The sequence below is a fragment of the Schistocerca cancellata genome, chromosome 9 (assembly GCF_023864275.1).
Source record: "Schistocerca cancellata isolate TAMUIC-IGC-003103 chromosome 9, iqSchCanc2.1, whole genome shotgun sequence".
In the NCBI taxonomy this organism is placed as follows: Eukaryota; Metazoa; Arthropoda; class Insecta; order Orthoptera; family Acrididae; genus Schistocerca; species Schistocerca cancellata.
This window is the reverse complement of record NC_064634.1, coordinates 310,691,148-310,710,177: the sequence shown is the minus strand read 5'-3', so window position 1 is coordinate 310,710,177 and position 19,030 is coordinate 310,691,148.

Genomic DNA, 19,030 nt, shown 5'->3' with positions numbered 1-19,030 from the left:
GAGGAAGCATTTCATCTTGCATATTCGCCTTTCATTTGTACACCTCGGACTTCATTCAACCCCATAATCAAAAATCTGTCGGCATAAGTTTTGGTGATCTTGGTGGCCAGTTAACTGTCCCGCTACGACCAGCCCAACCGTTAGGGTGAGTGCGGTTGAGATGTTCCCTCACACGTCTGGTAAAATGTGGAGCTGCTACGTCGTGCTGAAGGTTCTACATTACGGTCCGCGTGGCCACAGGAACGTCCTCAAGGTCTTCAACAAACGAATCTCCTAAAAATGCAACTAATTGTGTCCCATCATTCGCTCTTCTAAAATGACATGTTACCGATCATTCCGCACCACACATCGATCGAAAAACGAACTTGGAAATTGGGCACCAGTTTTCTGCGTGTAATATTATACAAAAGGGTGTTGGTGAGTCAAAGATAGGTGCAGAAAGCTGCAGTGTGCTAATAGCAGGACTACATTCCACAATTTCAACAAAGTGCTGCTGCCCCTACACAGGTTCTTGAACTTAGAAGAAGACCCATATTACACAGTGTGGTGAAAACTATGCGATCACGACTTCGACTTGTCGGAAAAACCCTAAGGTATTCTCCGAGAGTAGTAGTAACAGTATCATCGCAGAAGTCGTAAACGTATGTCATATCTGTGTATTATTCACTAGTGCAGATGTGCGGCATTTTAGCCAGCGAGCGTACAAACACAGTTAACCGACGATTCTTCCTGATGCACTTTCAGTCCCTCGCATTATTTCACTCGCAATACACGATGCGTAACTACGCTTTCATCGGACTAGTTAAATGTCAGAGAGGCGTCCCGAGCAAGGACTTTGAAAGCAACGGCGTAGGTGGGGCTAGAGTAAAACGTCAAAAAGTTTGGGTGGGTAAGAAACATATGTGCGCGCTACTATATTCCGATTAAAATTACTTGGTAGTTGACACTTCACGCGATGGTTTCCTGGAATGAAAGCGCTCTACGTCACGCCCGAGCCGTTCGCCGTTTCCAAACTGCCACAACAATTCGTCAGTTCACTTCCAGTTCCCTGCCAGGCTTGTTTTCTTGTTATGTTTGATTGCAGAATCTTAGGTCTGGCCCTTTTATTTCGTATTTCATCACAGATGATAACCATACCAAAAACAACATACAGTGGAGGATGCTAACGAGATACATGTGTTTCATACACAACACTGACCAAACTCTACTGGATCCTCCAGCACGCTCTTCACTGTCACATATACAGTTACTGTAATCACAGAGATCCACTTGTATTACGTAAGCTTCGCACAAGACCATACGAAGCCCAATTTTTAAAAGCTGCAATTCACTGTTGTGACTGAGTTACAAGAGCCACAAATGTAATAACATCAGGCAACGTAATGGCATAGCGTTGTGCTTAACGTATAAATCTCACGTGTAGAAGCTCGTAGATTCTTACTTTGTCAAATGCAGCGACATTTTTTTAAATTTCTAAATCTAATCAAAAGACTTTGATTATTATCGTTATTCAGTTATTGATTTCAAGTTAATTTTATTATTTCTAACACTTTGCCACGGCATTTTCTTCATCCTATTGTCTGTTTTATTTGCTCTTATTTTTCTTCCTGTCTTTCTTTTTCCGTTTGGAATTAGCCTGTGTCGCCTACAATCTCCAACCAAGTGCCAGCCAGGACTGACCATTGGTTTGTAACGCGGCAGCTCGTGTAGCCAGTGAGAGGATAGTTTCAGGTAATCAACGATAGTGAGAAATTACAGTTTTCTTTTTGAGATTAAACTGCAACTTTTTTGTCTTTAGTTTGCCGTTAGAGATTAGCTTTAATCGCCGTGAACAAAGAGATCGTGATGTTACTACTGTGGCAGATTTATCATCGCCATTTTCTCGGATACACTGCACATCACGAGGTTGTGAGATCAGCTGTCGACACGGCATCTCGCATTCCGTCACATCTTTCGGCGGCAGCTTCCGATGTTGCTCCGTGTTACACGCTAACAACATCTGTAAAATGAAGCACTGTGTTCGAGTGGCGCCCATATTCGAGTGATAGCCGGCAGCCGACGTGGCAAGACTGTAGCGGTAAATGACACACGTCAACTGCCGACTAATTTTAATCGGTCTGTAGGCCAAAAGCAGATGTACATTAAGTGTGTTCTATCTTGAAAACCATTCGACTAGTGCATATGTCCATATGAAGTTTTCCGCTTCAAATGAGTGTCCCCATGATATCCCTATCACTGACCATTCCTCGTGGGAAATGCTGTTCATCTATCGAAAAGGTCGTGAAGATAAAGACAGTAAAATTCGAGCTCGCAAGGGGCTCACCAACAATGGCTCTTCCCGCGGTCTATTCGTGACAGGTACAGAAAGGGGGGAGGCGGCGAGGGGAGTGACAATGGAGCGCGAAGTAGCCTCGGCCACACAAAAAGAAGAGCTGTAGCAAAACTACGGTTCGGTGGTTTTGGTGCACTACATAAATGACGCAGTAAATCGTAGGGTTACCAATAGTACTGGTAGCATTCGTAGGGCAAGAAATAAATCAATATCTGGCAGAGAAACTTGTAGGTGACGACTTCTCTTTGTTTTTTGTTTGTCTGTTTGTTTTGTACACTATTACAGCCGTACATGGTTCAGTGTTAGTCCACTGTGCAGGTTATATCCTTACAAAATATAAATTGCATTTTATGAGTAATGGAATTTAGCTTATCTCGTAAATTCTGCGTTTTTATGTAACCGAAGCAATTACTTTTGATCTAAAAACACAAAAATATTTATGATTATTGTTGTTTATTGTACTCAATAGGAAAATCGTCATCATGATCAAAGGCAACAGTTTTCTGTTAATAATAAGTGCGAAAGATGTTTATTGATATCAGAAACATGTTTTCTATAAGCTCGACAAAGCATTGAAGAGATGTTTCATATGTTTTCGTTTTGCCATTTTGTTTTTAAATTTTACCTTGTTTTGAGGGAATTGCGTTTTCTAAAATGGGTCAAATGGCTCTGAGCGTTATGGGACTTAACATCTGAGGTCATCAGTCCCCTAGAACTTATAACTACTTGAACCCAACTAATCTGAGGACATCACACATATCCATGCCCGAGGCAGGACTGGAACCTGCAATCATAGCAGTCGCACGGTTCTGGACTGAAGCGCTTAGAACCGCTCGGCCACAGCGGCCGGCTGCGTTTTCTAGCACTACATGATAAATCCATATTTTTCTTTTTTTATCTTTCCTACAACATCCCTCTGTTTAACATCAAAACTCAACAATTTTCAAATGAAAGCCGAGTAAAACATTGGAAATTTCAATAAATACTGTTCATTTGCAAGTAACAGACAAGAGGATAACTACGTAAAAAAAAATGTTCTGTACATTACGCTGCTCTTTGTATATCTTCACTCAGTTTCTGAAAGGTTCAGCGCTTCAGGTTTCTAGCAGAATATAGTAAAATACTGGTACTGATAGCATACACAAACAATGTGATCGAAATAAGGTAACGCCCGATAGTTCTGCAACACACTTAACGTACACGTAACGTGGTTACTATCTTAACTGGCCGCCGTACGCGTAACGCGGGTACTATGTTAAATGACCGCGGCTACTAGGAATACTACGGTAGTCCACGCTTACTTGTAATAGTCTACGGTAGCCTACGGTAGGTCTACAAATCCAGCCACACACAATTAAGTGGCCTGCAGAATATGAATGTAGATGTAGATGTTATCGTTTGAGACGACAGCTACCTACATAAAAATAGAGCATCCATCCGCTATACGGGGAACAGAGTAGAAGTGGTTACGTGGTATTTTTGGGGTCAAAAGCAGATGGAAATGGCGAGCAGAAGGCGGCGGGTAGCGTCAGTGTGTGTCAGCGTGTGCGGACCAACTGGAGCGCAGCGTGGAGCGCGCGTCACGGGCTGGGGCCACGGCCATTCACACACCTGGCGGACCGGCGCGGGGTGCCGGGAATAGACGCGGCGTCAGCTGTACGCACCGCACCGCGCCACGCACTGCCCTGACGCAACGCCAGAGCAGCCAGGGCAGACGTCACACCACACCACACCACTCCACTGTCGCCAGGACATCCAACAGCCGAGTACCACGCCACACCTGTCTGTGACGCGCAACAGGAGGGTTGGCCGCGCTGGCCCCCATTTTGGGGGTGTTATCTGTCACTTTACTGGTCACTTGTTGCTATGTACTTCTCATTCATTTAGTAATTTAATCCTCTTTTCCCTAGAGTTTGTCCCGTCTAATTCGGACCGCATTTCTCCAGGACTTGGCGAGTTATATTTTACTAGCTGACTACCCGGTGTTGTCCTGGTATGTATTTATTCCAAACATCTATTAGTGCACCTTCCCTCTCTCTCTCTCTGTCCATATATTCCTTACCCCCTCCACCTGACCTCGTTCTCTGCCCACCTTTTCCATGACCTCTCTTTTGCCACCTCCTCCACCTCACCCCTCTCCGTCACTTTTTGTCCATACCCTCCTCCCCTTTCTCTACCTGTTCTTCTCGCCTCTCTCTCTCTCTCTCCATCTGCCCCTCTCCTCTCTGTCCATCTGCTCGTCCCCCATTTTAACGTCATCTCCTCCTCATCCTCCCTTTGTCCGTCTTTTCTTCTCCTCTCTCTACTCATCTCCACCTTACCCACTCCCTGCGCATTTCCTTCTGCCCCTCCCACTGTTCATATCCTCTCTCTGTCCATCTCCTCCCTTTTCTCTGTCCATTTCCTCCTATCCCTTCTCTCTGTCGAGTTTCGCCTCCCCCATCTCTGTCCATATTCTCGTCCCCCGCAGCTGCCAACCACTCCTTCCCCCTCTCTCTGTTCGTCTGCCTCCTACCTCTTCACGTTATCACTCCTATCCCAGCAGGAAGCTGATGCTGCTCACTGCCACGGTATTTCTTTCCAGATTATAACCAATAACCGGTCGAAATATGGCTAAAATCGTTTTAGGCGTTTAGGATGAGCTTTTCGCCAGTAGCTTTGCTCGTCTACATACGTCTAGAATGCATATGACATATATCAAACGTTTTTGTACATATCTCCAGTGAATTTCTCCCTGCAGTTTCATTTTCACGCATCTCATTTCTTATGACATCGTATCTCCTGAAGTATGTGATGTAATTTTGCAGGTTAATGCAGTGGTATTCGTTTCTACTGTCTGCGAAATGTGTTGTGGATATATTTAGTATTAAGGCAACAATAAATTAAAACGTCATCATGATACGGAAGTCATCTCAGTATTTGACGTCATACATCCTGAATAGTGTGTTGAAACGTCTCTACGAAGTCGTTTCATAAGACGTTTGTCGAATTCGGTACTACTTATTCACTTTACTACCTGATTTTACCTCAATTCATGCACTCTTCCAGAAAGACTGAGCACTCAAATAAGGTCTATTGAATATTATATGTGTGTTTTAATATGGGGTTTCGGTTTTGTTTCGTGGGAAACGCTGAGTTGGTCATCGTCTGCTGGGAGCAGACGATGTTGCTTCTCGTTCAAAGGAGAGCACAGGATGACCAACTTAGGTTTCCAGTACCTGAACACAGAGGTGTACCCATCTTAGTCGAAGGCTGTGTCGAAGGCTGGTTTTGTGTGTGAGGTTGGTTGCTGAGGGATAAACCTCTGGTAGCTTCCGCTGCACGGGAAGCTAGGTAATCTCGAAAGAGAAAGCAGCACTCTTCGGTGAACGCTTGGTGAGTACGGATCGTAGCTCTTAAGGCGGGTTTCAGGTGATAGGAAGCAGGTTGAGTTAGGACTTTGTTATGTTTAACTGTTGAAATACTTAAGAACTTCAGCTTAAGCGTGTGAAGCGAGTTATTTTTCCGAATGTGCCATAATTATATTGCTTTAAATAGGCGATAATTGGGTGTTTGAGTTAAAAGTGTGGAAGTTGCTTTTGTCTTCGTGTTTCGGTTTTGTTCCACGTGTTTGGTAATCAATGACCCTTCTGGTCCACCACGGCACCGCAATACGCTTTATTTCAACAGTTTGCTTGTTTAATGAGTTACAATTTCTGTAAGAATATCTGTTATTTCGTGCACTTTCTACAAAGCAGCACAACAGGTCGTTTCAGAATGCACCACGTGCTCTAGTTCGGCCGTTTGCAAGCAGCAGACGCAGTTGGTATGTTCAATAATTATCGCACAACCTCGTGCATTGGTTAAACCTCTGTCTAGAATAGTGCATGCGTAGAAACGTAATGCCAATCTCACTGAGATATTTTTATGGTATTAATCCAAAGCAGATGATAGTATTATTGTCTCCCACCCCCGTTTTCTGTGTTTCTTCTTGCTGTAGTTAAATTGTGCTCCGTTACATTCTCACGTAATTCTTACTTAAATATTTCTAGTCAGGCACCAGTCATGAGTAGTTAGGATGTGCAACCAAATACTTAGATACAATAAATAATGTACGCGAAAGATAAATTCTGTGGTGTTGATCTTACCCACTTACTCCGATTTCCAATCCTGAATTAATCAAGTTGCTTCATGCACAACATGGAGTGCTATTTATCTAGCTACTTAAAGAAATTTGCATACTTGTAATTAAATTATTAAAGTAATTAAGCTAATAATTTTCCAGCTCCGTTTTTTTTTTTTTTAATGGTTAGGAAGGGCTTGGGCTGGTGGCGACCCTGAATTTCTGAATTTTTATCATTATTTGTGTGAGAGAAGCAGCTAGAAATGCGAGATAACGATATAGCTCGATGGAAAACGTCGTAAAGATAGTAATACGTTACACATGGCCGACCTTGGCCTAGGATGCGCTAGACTTGCGAACTTCTGAGAGATTAAGTTGGATTTAACCGTGTATTCATATATGCAAAAAAAAAAATTTCACAGTGCTCAAACAACTTCTTTGTTGCTTGAGAGAGAGTATTTCTTCCGACGTTGAAAACGGCGTTGTTTGTTATTTATTGTATTTATGTATGTGTTTTTTTTAATTATGGGATGTGTTAATATGTTATTGGTTTGCGTGTGACAAAATTAAGTGCAGGCCACGTCCAATTTGTGTTCATATTCAGTCACATAATCGTGAGCTCTCATCATTAGGGGACTCATATATTATTTTTGTATCGTGTGGATTTTTTTCTTGAACTATAAAACTATGGATACGCGCAGCCATGTAAAAAATAGTGGTCGGGATAATCAGGACGACAGTAGCAAGAGGATGAACGCGAATGATGAGCCCGTAGAACACGTGGAAAACACGATGCTGAGCTCAGTCGAACAGACGGAAGCAGTAAAAAGTCGCGTCGATCCAGATTGTCACCAAGTACAAGACATGTAAGATCTAAATAGCAAACAGAATAAATCCAGTAAAGAGAAGAAAGGTAATGAACCCACCAATAACCAGTTTAATAGTATGGGAATAGACATGGGGGCGCTCTTACAAAATATCATGGGGCAATTAGGCAAGATCGACTAGATTCATAAATCTACGATAGAGGCTAATCAACATACACAAAAGCGATTGGAGGCGAATGAGAAACGATTTGAGAAACTTGAAAATAATGTAAATGAAGGAATTTCAGACTACATTACGTGAAGAAATGGCCACAGAGATAGGGAAAGCGGTCAGTGTTGTGGAGAAACGTATCGGACACGTGGAAAATGAGCAGCTAAGACTGAATAACGTGGTCAAACAGCAGGCGCGAATGTTAACGGAGAGATTCCAGGCTTTGGAAATTCAGGCGGAAAGGGACCACGCGGAGCATTGTCTAAGATGCAGGTAGCGGGCGCGCAGTGTCCGGAGGCCATTAAGTCCCAAGTGGATCTCAATAGCAGCACGATTAGTGCTCTCCAAGGCGAATTGGAGCGAAGCAAACAGGGAAACGCTTCTGGAACCGAGGACATAAGAAATGAGCGCGCGAAGTTCGCAGAAATGGTAGGGAACTGTTCGGCGGCAGGTACTAGCGAAAACACGGAAGAAGTGCGATCCCTGCTGAAGTTCTAGAATGGGCAATTTTTAATAAACCAACAGCAAGCGGGAGTAACCCGTGACTTAGTTGAACGTATGGGGGACCTTGAAACACGCGTTGAACGTAGTCGAAAGGTGCCCGGACGTAATAAAACACATGAAAGTGCGGAGAAAGACTCTGGGCACGAGGACGGATGGAACAGTAGCGAAAACGAGGGCGCAGGAAACTCATGGGGCGAGCAATGAATTTACGCGGGCATTCTCCGCGAAGAGAAAGGGAGCATGTGGATTTCAAACACTTTCTTTCGCTGAGAAAGTTCGATGTGTTCAGCAACACAAGTGATGGGACCCACCCCGTTGCTTGGACGCAGCAATGTGAGTTTGCACTACCTCCGTCGTGGCCCAGTACGTACAAAAGTAGGAACCCGCCGCAAGAATGAGAACCGTGGCGCGTAGTTGTGGTACGGCACGTGAATTCAAGGCAGCTTTCCTATCGGCCTACTGGTTAGAAGCCACACAGGACAGGATAAAACATAAAATATTCATGATACCTCTCCTAAGAAACTCAGGTTTCACGAGCGCACCTCGGCTTTTTGATCATGTGGTACAGGCGAATCAGTATCTGTATGAACCGTTCGGACCAGCAGAGCTGATCCGAATTTGCTTAACGAAACTGCCGGCACATATGCGCCACATCGTCGTTGCTGCGAGATGCAAAGATGATGTGGAGGCCTTCAGAGGAATTCTACAGGAACTTGAGGACGACTCGGAAGCGTATACATCTAATTACGCGGGCGAACCCAGTAGTACGCAAGTACAAAAGTCGAATAGGGGGCGCGAACGGACCCGATCACGGAATGATGATCGACAGAATAGAAACAATAATAACGGGTGGCAAAACCGTGGGGACAACAGGAACAATGGGTTCAATAGGAACCGACAATTTGGTAATGAAAGAGTATACGGAAATCATGAAACGAACCTCGGAAACGGTGGAAATCGTGACCAAGAATCCAGAAACCCGCCAGGCAGAGAACGCGGCGCGATTAGGAATGAGGATGCGCGAGTACCACCGGGGGTGGAAATTAGGCCGGCAAATCCTGCACGCAATCACCGAATTGAAAATGAGAGGCAAGAACTTTGACTCCAGACGGGCGCGGAACGGAACGAAACTGCAAATAGGACGGACACAAGCATTTTGTGCTTGAGGAACGAAGACATACGGGAGGAATTATTACGGGAGACTCCAAGCAGAGAAGTGGCGGTAATTACGCCCGTTGTGACGATTTCAATTGGTGAATTGAAATTAAGATGTATTCTGGACACAGGGAGTCCATATTCAATTATTGGGGAAGACACATTCAGGCAGTGCGAGGAGAGGGGAAATTGGCCTATTCTTCCGGTGCGGGGGACGAGAGTAAGGGGAGCAAGAAAAGCGTGGTAATCAAACGGCACGCTCGGATTAACTTCACATGCCAAGATTACGAGTTTGAATTTAATTTTTATATTGTACCCCTGATGCGGGTGACGGTCATTCTGGGGACAGATTTTATGTGTGCACATGATGCAAGAATTAACGTTAGTGGTGGATTTATGACGGTGGCGGTTCATGGTAACCTCGTCAGTTTAAATTTTGATGAGCGCGTGCTGCGCAATGAGAGTCAAACGAGCTGCCTGAGATTTTCTGTTTGTGCCGAATCGCAACCCGAACTCGAGTTCAACGTTAACCTGGTGGATGGACCGGTTTCAATGTTCTCTGAACATTGTCAGGATGATAGTTTTGGCAATATTCTGAAGGAAAGAATCTCCTGTTCAGAAAATGCGGATGGGGACCATGAAGCGTTGCGTCGGATTATATCAAACCACGCAAGTGTATTTGTTGAAACACCAGGGACAATAAAGCGTTTCAAATCACTGTGAGGTAATGAAGAAGTGTTGTATATGAAATTGTAACTGTATGTGTATTAAAAAAAAAAAAGATTCAAAATGGGGTGAAATCTTATGGGACTTAACTGCTAAGGTCATCAGTCCCTAAGCTTACACACTACTAAACCTAAATTATCCTAAGGACAAACACACACGCCCATGCCCGAGGGAGGACTCGAACCTCCGCCGGGATCAGCCGCACAGTCTGCGACTGCAGCGGCTGAGACCACTCTGCTAATCCCGCGCGGCTAACTGTATGTGTAATTGTTGTTTCTATCTAAAACTTTTGTTAAAGGTAGCTTTCCTACAAGCAGGCTGTCGAGGCAGCAAGTGATGCGGCAAGTAATGAGGAGAGAGGACAGGAGACTGCTAACCATGGTGACAGAGAGTAACAAATTTAAACTTATCTTGTTTTATTAGTATGCCAATCAACAGTTTATTGCAAATGAGTAAATGAATGTAGGAGCTTCAGAGAATATATAAATGAGTTAAAATAATGACATGTGGTAATAACATTTTTTTTAAAAACAGCAAGTTTATTTATGTAAGATTTACCAGTAAAACAATGTAAGACTTATATGTATGTTTAAAGGAGCTCAAATCAACAATGTCACTCGATACCAGGAACCAGTGTCACCTCTCCCATAGGGGAAGGGCACACCACGAGCCTGGATAATGGTGGTATTCAATATCATGCATGAGCGCAAATGGAGTAGATCAGCAGAAGGGTTCTGTGTAACAACACAGATAGTAGTTAAAAGTGATGTGGATAGTAGTTAAAAGTAGCTAGTAGGTGTTGGAATATCACTAATCAATTTCCTTGTGTTGTTTGTATCCCTACAAAAAATGTGATCACAGCCATATTGACAGAGCTCAAATATTTCTCTTTTAGATTGTTGGTTTTTTTTTTAGTATATTGACTTAGTCAAGTAAGTTTCAATTGATGCGTGAGCACAAGCTCATGTGTAATTCACATTGTATAATTCAACTTATCTCTGATGAAGTACTTGTGTTTAAGCAAATCAGTGCATTACACACTTGACAAAATTTCTTTAGTGAGACCATTGAAAAATTGGTTAAAAAATGTTTTAATGTGATAAATTGTAGACCTGTTATAAGATTTTTTTTGCGCTTGGTGCAAGTAAACATGAAACTTCTAGCACATTAGTATCCTTTATCATTTTATTTGTACTTCCGACAAAATTGACAGTCAGGATTCAAGGCTTTATTGGATTAGTACTTGATAAATGTTTCTGAACCATCAATTAGGGCGGTTCACAAACAACAACTCAAGTACACATGTTATTCCAAAACGTTATCGTGGAAGTAGGGGCTAGGAGATGCTGGTGAAATAACACACACTGCTAAAGATACCTTTTTATTTTAAAGACTTTCTCAATAAATTTTTAAGTCAACCTTTTTTTAAAAAACAATTTCAAAAAGTTTCCAATAGCTGACAAATTTTCTTTATGAAAAGGAGATTGCAAGGTATGACGTTAACAACTTCCTAATAATAAAATTTTAAACTTGACATATATATACATAAAAGACAACAATTGAAAAAAACTCTTTTAAATAGGTGGCAGATTTTATCTATGTAAAGGATATTGCAAGGTATGACGTTAACAACTTCCCAATAATAAGATTTTAAGCTTATCATATATATAAGAGAACAATTCCTTTAAAAAAAACCTTTAAGTAGCTAGTTTGTACTAAAGTTAAAATAGTTCTCTTGCCATTCAAATAACTTATATTACACCTGTCAGTTGTTACAAGATAAATGTGAATAAGCCAGCACACAAACCTTCACATTAAAGGCAGTTCCCAAAAAAAATTTCCTTAGCTCGGAGAAGGAGTGACACGTCTGAAGGGGCCCAGATCACAATAGTCGGAATAGTTATTGGTGGTCTACAGGTTCACAGCAGATCAGCCCCAAAACTTCCATCACAAACGACCATCTCCCCGAGTTACCCAAAACCAGAAGGTGTAGTAAGGGCGGTGCCTGTACAGACTCTAAATCACAGAGACACACGACACCGACCCTAAATCACCCAACCAAGGTGTGAATGAAACGGCCCGACCAAAAAGCAATTACCACAATCCCGCGGACAGGCAAACGAAAATAATTGTGGTGGGAAGACCCCTACAAAACCACTGGTGAAGAAACTCATACACTTCACTAGAACTTGAAAAACCCCTTACGTATATATATATATATATATATATATATATATATATATATATATATATATATATATATTAAAATCTCCGTTTACTATTAGCTCACGATATTTAGGATGTAAAAACTTAAAAATCCACCTAGTTGTTTCATTATTATAAGACGAGGTCGTCAGCAGTCTAACGCAATGCGAAGATGTTCCAGGCCCAACGTGATGCAGTGCCAAGTCGGTCTATCCTCTACAGTTAACGACCACAGATACAATCCGAACACATCCGTGACCAAAACATAAGCCATCTGCTACCAAATGCCTACTCTCCTCTGCCGGCCGCGGTGGTCTCGCGGTTCTAGGCGCGCAGTCCGGAACCGCGAGACTGCTACGGTCGCAGGTTCGAATCCTGCCTCGGGCATGGATGTGTGTGATGTCCTTAGGTTAGTTATGTTTAAGTAGTTCTAAGTTCTAGGGGACTGATGACCACAGCTGTTAAGTCCCATAGTGCTCAGAGCCATTTGAACCATTTTTGAACCTACTCTCCTCTCTCGTGGTGCTCCCTTACGACTCCCTTATTCCTTCGCGCCATAACAGTGCTAGTTGTCAATAGCAAAATTAAGCAGCACTACTGCCCATTCTCGAGGATTCTCAACAACTAGAAAATTCCACCAAAACACTATTAAACAATTCGCACATTCTCCCGCCTTTACCATTTAGCCTCGCACCTCAAGAGTCAAGGAATAAAGCGAGAACGGCGACGAGGCTATACTTCGTTTCCTGTAGCCTGCGATTTCTGTAACCAGTAGATGGCTATCTGTAAAGGAATTCCGCGGAACATAGAAAGGCGCCCCCGAATTTTGCATTCGGCGCCGCACTGCTCACCGACCGGACAGTCGCCTGTACAATCGTACAGGTGGACACTAGCTTGCTGAGTCTCAGGAGGGCATTCCTGCCTCTGTCCTAAGAACTCACCACCAGGGGGGCCGGTCCTTGCCCCCGGCCGGTCGCGTTTGGCCGTCACATTCCCTGCTCGCCATTTCCAGATCCAATGTGCTGTTTATTTTCCTGCGCACCATAAACTTTCACAATCCAGTGGCCCCATCACTGTGTTAATACAGGAAAGAAATGACAGTTACATTTATTTATTTATTTATTTACATGTCAAGTTCCGTAGGACCAAATTGAGGAGAAAATCTCCAAGGTCATGGAACGTGTCGGTACATGAACTTACAACATAAAAGTAATAACAGATAAAAATAAATGTTCATGAACCTGAAAGAAAATCAGTCCATAAGTTTAAGCAAACGCTATCAGCATTACAATGAGAATCAGCTTAATTTTTCAAGGAACTCCTCGACAGAGTAGGAGTGACCCATGGGAAACTCTTCACTTTCGATTTGAAAGCGCGTGGATTACTGCTAAGATTTTTGAATTCGAGTGGCAGCTTATTGAAAATGGATGCAGCAGAATACTGCGCACCTTTTTGCACAAGAGTTAAGGAAGTCCGATCCAATTGGAGGTTTGATTTCTGCCGAGTATTAACCGAGTGAAAGCTGCTTATTGTTGGAAATAAACTAATATTGGTAACAAGAAACGACAATAAGGAATATACAAATTGAGAGACCAATGTCAAAATACCCAGACTCGTGAACAGAGGTCGACAAGAGGTTCGTGAACTCACACCACTTATTGCCCGAACCGCTCGTTTCTGAGCCAAAAATATCCTTCTAGAATGGGAAGAGTTACCCCAAAACATAATACCATACGACATAAGTGAATGAAAATATGCAAAGTAGACTAATTTACGTGTCGAAGTATCACTCACTTTCGATACCGTTCGAATAGTCAAAATGGCAGTATTAAGTCTTTGAACAAGATCCTGAACGTGGGCTTTCCACGACAGCTTACTATCTATCTGAACACCTAGGAATTTGAACTGTTCAGTTTCACTAATCATATGCCCGTTCTGTGAGATTAAAACGTCGGGTTTTGTTGAATTGTGTGTTAGAAACTGTAAAAACTGAGTCTTACTGTGATTTAATCTTAGTTCATTTTCTACAAACCATGAACTGAGGTCATGTACTGCACTACTTGAAACCGAGTCAATGTTGCACACAACATCCTTTACTACCAAGTTAGTGTCATCAGCAAACAGAAATATTTTAGAGTTACCCATAATACTAGAGGGCATATCATTTATATAAATAAGGAACTGGAGCGGCCCCAACACTGATCCCTGGGGCACCCCCCACTTGACAGGACCCCACTCAGATCCCACATCACAGCCGTTATAAACATTGTGAATGATGACCTTTTGCTGCCTGTTGCTAAAGTAAGAGGTGAACCAATTGTGAGCTACTCCCCTTATACCGTAATGATCCAACTTCTGGAGCAATATTGTGAGATCAACACAAATGCCTTTGTTAAATCAAAAAATACGCCAAGCGTTCGAAACTTTTTGTTTAGCCCATCCAGTACCCCACAGAGAAAAGAGAATATAGCATTTTCAGTTGTCAAACGACTTCTAAAGCCGAACTGTACATTTGATAGCAAATCGTGTGATATAACATGATCAATTAACCTTACATACACAGCCTTTTCGATAACTTTTGCAAACACTGATGGCATAGAAATAGGTCTAAAATTATCTACATTATCCCTTTCTCCCTTTTTATAAAGCGGCTTTACTACTGAGTACTTTAATCGCTTGGGAAACTGACCATTCCTAAAGGAAAAATTACAAATATGGCTAAATACAGGGCTAACATGTGCAGCACAGTACTTCAATATTCTACTAGACACTCCATCATAACCATGAGAGTCCTTAGTCTTCAGTGATTTAATTATTGACTCAATCTCCCTCTTGTCTGTATCACATGAAGCACCATATTCCCAGTCACTGTTATCGCACGTCACCAACAGACGTTCTCATACCGATTTACCCTGTATAAGTGACATTATATCCTAGGACACAACCTACTATAGCATCATTAACAAGTAACGCAGATGAGAACCGCCAGTAAGAACCTCTACATTGCGACCACACTAAAATTTCTTTATAACAACACCTTTGAAATACTGCTTCAACAAAGCGAAAAGGAAACCATCTTGAATGGCCTGCGCCGCGATTTGGAGTCCCTCGAGCAGTTCACTCCCAAGAAGGTTCAGATCGGACTTCTTGAATCAGTTGCCACTTCCACATCGAACCGTACCGGAGGTCGCCGCTGCAGTCCTTGGCAGTGGTACGCAGCCCAGCGGGAAAGAGAGAGAGAGATAGAGAGAGAAAGATAGCCAGTGCTGTATGACTGTGTTAACGCTCCATTGTCTTGCTTCATTCTTCGCTCTTCCCTCATTGCCATACAGCTTGGTGTGGATGCCTTAAATGGTCCTCACACGGGACGAGACAGCTAACGTTGACATGGTCGCGGACGGCACATCCGGCTTCGGTACACGAGAAGTGGTGGATAACGCGACGTACACTTTTAGTGCCATGAAGTAGCCGCTTATGGCTTTATTTCGCTCGTAAACCACACTCCTGGTCTCGTGGTAGCTTCTTTGATTTATAGTCAATACGTCCTCGGTCCCGGGTTCGAAACTCACCACTGATTACATTTTGATTAATAATCGGCACTGGTGGTCGAAGACCCCCAGCATAGGAAGTCACCCCCATTCTGCCAACAGCCTTGTCAAAGAGGGCGGACGAGCGGTCAGAGGTTCAGAGTACTCTCTTGTCCCTGGGGCGGGAAACTGCCCCTAAAGGCGTAAAAACAAGCAATGAGCAACGGCTTGAGGATGGAGACGGAAATGGAAACTACTGTATTAAAGATACATAACATGTATCCACAGGACATGTGGCCTGTAACTGAAATAGTGTCATGATGATATGTCCACTGGCAAAACATTCAGGAATAGTCCCTCTTTCCGATCTCTGGGTGGAGACTGCCAAATGGGTAGTGACCTTAGAAAAATATTTAACAACCAACGAAAGGATGTTCAACGATTCGGGGTGTGGAATTTCAGAAGTTTGAACGTGGTAGGCAAGCCAGAAAACCTGAAAAGGGAAATGCAAAGGCTCAGTCTAGATATAGTAGGGGTCAGTGAAGTGAAATGGAAAAAAGACAAGTATTTCTGGTCAAATGAGTATAGCGTAGTATCAACAGCAGCAAAAAATGGTAAAACACGAGTAGAATTCGCTATGAATAGGAAGGTAGGGCAGAGGGCGTGTTACTGTGAACAGTTCAGTGATGGGGTTGTTCTTATCAGAATCGACAGCAAACCAACACAGATAATAGTAGTTCAGATATATGTGCCGACTCACAAGCTGAAGATGAGATGGAGAAAGTATATGACTATTTACAGTATATAAAGGTAGATGAAACTGTAATAGTCAGGGGAACTGGAATGCATTTGTAGAGGAAGGTGTAGAAGAAAAGGTTACAGGAGTATGTGGGCTAAGGAATGGCGAGATGTTCGAAGGCTATAGAGACAGCAATAAGGAATAGTTCAGTAGGCAGTACAGCTGGAGAGGAATGGACATCCCTAAACAAGGCAGTCACAAAAGTTGGAAAGATAAACATAGGTGCAAAGAAGATAACTGCGAAGAAACCATGGGTAACAGAAGAAGTACTTCAGTCGATCGACGAAAGCAGCAAGTGCAAAAATGTTCTGGGAAATTCAGGAATACAGAAATATAAGTCGCTGAGGAATGAAATAAACAGGAAGTTCAGGGGAATTAAGACGAAATGGCTGCATGAAAAAATGTGAAAAAATCGAAAAAGGAATGATTGCCGGAAGGACAGTTCAGCATACAGGAAAGTCATAACAACCTTCAGTGACATTAAAAGCTAGGGTGCTAACCTTAAGACTGCAAAGGGAATACCACTGTTAAATGCAGAGCAGACAGAAGATAGGTGGAAAGAGTACACTGTGATGGGGAAGATCTGTCTGATTTGATGTGCTTTCCTTCCAGGGAACCCCACATGAGTTCCCGAAGGATCTCAACAATACATGTGTGTTGTTCGAAACTACCGGTAACAAATCTAACAGCCCGCCTCTCAACTGCTTCGATGTCTTCCTTTAATTCGGCCTTGTGCGGATCTCAAAGACTCGAGCAGTACCTCGAGAACAGGTCGCTCCAAAATTGTCCCAATGAAACGAAGTCGACCATACGCCTTACCAACCACAATGCTTCCATTTCACTTGGCTTTGCAACGTTACGCCTGGACATTCAATTGTCGTGACTGTGTCAAACATGACACTGCCAATGTTACTTCCGAACATTACGGATTTTTTTCTCCTACCCATCCGCATTACGTAATTGTTTCTGCATTTGAAGCCGGCTACTGTTTGCTGACGAAGGTGTGATTTATGGGAAGGTGTCAAATTGGGTGACTATGGGAGGACACAAGAAGACTTAGACAAAATTTCTACGAATGACAGCTAGTTTTAAACACAGAAAAACATAAGTCAGTGCGGATGAGTAGGTAAAATAAAACCGTAATATTCGGATACAGCATTAGTAGTGTCCTGCACGACACAGTCACGTCTTGTAAATATCTGCGCCTAGCGTTGCAAAGCGACATGAAATGGAACGAGCATGTGAGCAGTATGGAAGAGAAGCCAAATAGTCTCCTGCGGTTTAGTGGCAGAATTTTAGGAAAGTATGATTCATCTGGAAAGGAGGCCGCATATTGGACGCTTAGTGCGATCTATTCTTGATTACTGCTCCAAGCTTTGGCACCTGTACAAGGTCGGGTTAATGGAAGACGTCGAAGCGATTCACAGGCGGGCTGCTGGATTTGTTACCGACAAGTTCGAGCAACACACAAGTGTTGCGAAAATGGGGCGGAAACTGAACTAGGAATCCGCAGAAGAAGGGCGAAATTCTTTTCATGGAACACTACTGAGAAAATTTAGAGAATCAGTAATTGATGCTGACTGCTGATCAATACTACGCCGCCAACACACATTTCACGTATAACTACAACTTATGTGGAGGTACACAGACAGTCTTTTTTCCCTCGCTCTACTTGCGAATGGGGCAGGAACTGAAATGACTAGTAGTGATACTAGGTACCCTTTGCCACGCACCATACGGCTTGAGGATTATATATGTAGATGTGTTTTTCAACTTTGTCCTGCAACACCACGTCTGAAGAGTTTCCATAATATTTTTTTCCGCCTTATTCAGCATCCGAGTTTCACCCCACTGAAACATCCGTTCCATGTGTAGCTCCTTAAGAATCGTTAAGTGGTTGCAGTGGATATCGGCACCTAGGAGGATGCCGTGTTGCTTCAGTTCCGGAAAGCATTCGATACAGTTCCACAGTGCCGCCAATGAATGAAGTATCAGCTTATGGAATTTTAGACCAGCTGTCTGACTGGACACGGCATGTCCTTCTCAACGCAGGGATGTCTTCAGACGAAAACGTAACTGCCGGCCTCGGTGGCCGAGCGGTTCTAGGCACTTCAGTCCGGAACCGCGCGGCTGCTACGGTCGCAGGTTCGAATCCTGTGTCGGACATGGATGTGTGTGATGTCCTTCGGTTAGTTAGGTTTAAGTAGTTCTAAGTTCTAGGGGACTCATGACCTCAGATGTTAAGTCCCATAGTGCTCAGAGCCATTTGAACCATTTTGAAAACGTAACTTTGGCCGTATCCCAAGGCAGTGTTAAAGGGATATTACTTGTCACAATATATACTGGGTTAATCACTTAAAATCTGCAATGAAAATACTGCGGAAATACAAAATGCCATAGACGTGCGGTTTTCACTGAATAAATAGGTAGTCGGCGGCTCGTCCTGTTAGTCAATAAACAGATTGTAATAATACTTTCAAAGTGTATTTTTTGTGCAGATACTTTTCAAAACAGAATAGCGTCTATTGACATTAACAGACTAAAAGTAGGGTAAATTAAAATATCAGTTGTGTTTGTTGTAGGATTCTAGTGCGTGTCGTTTGCGAGATGGCGTATTTTGAAGACTTCCCGAACGGACACCT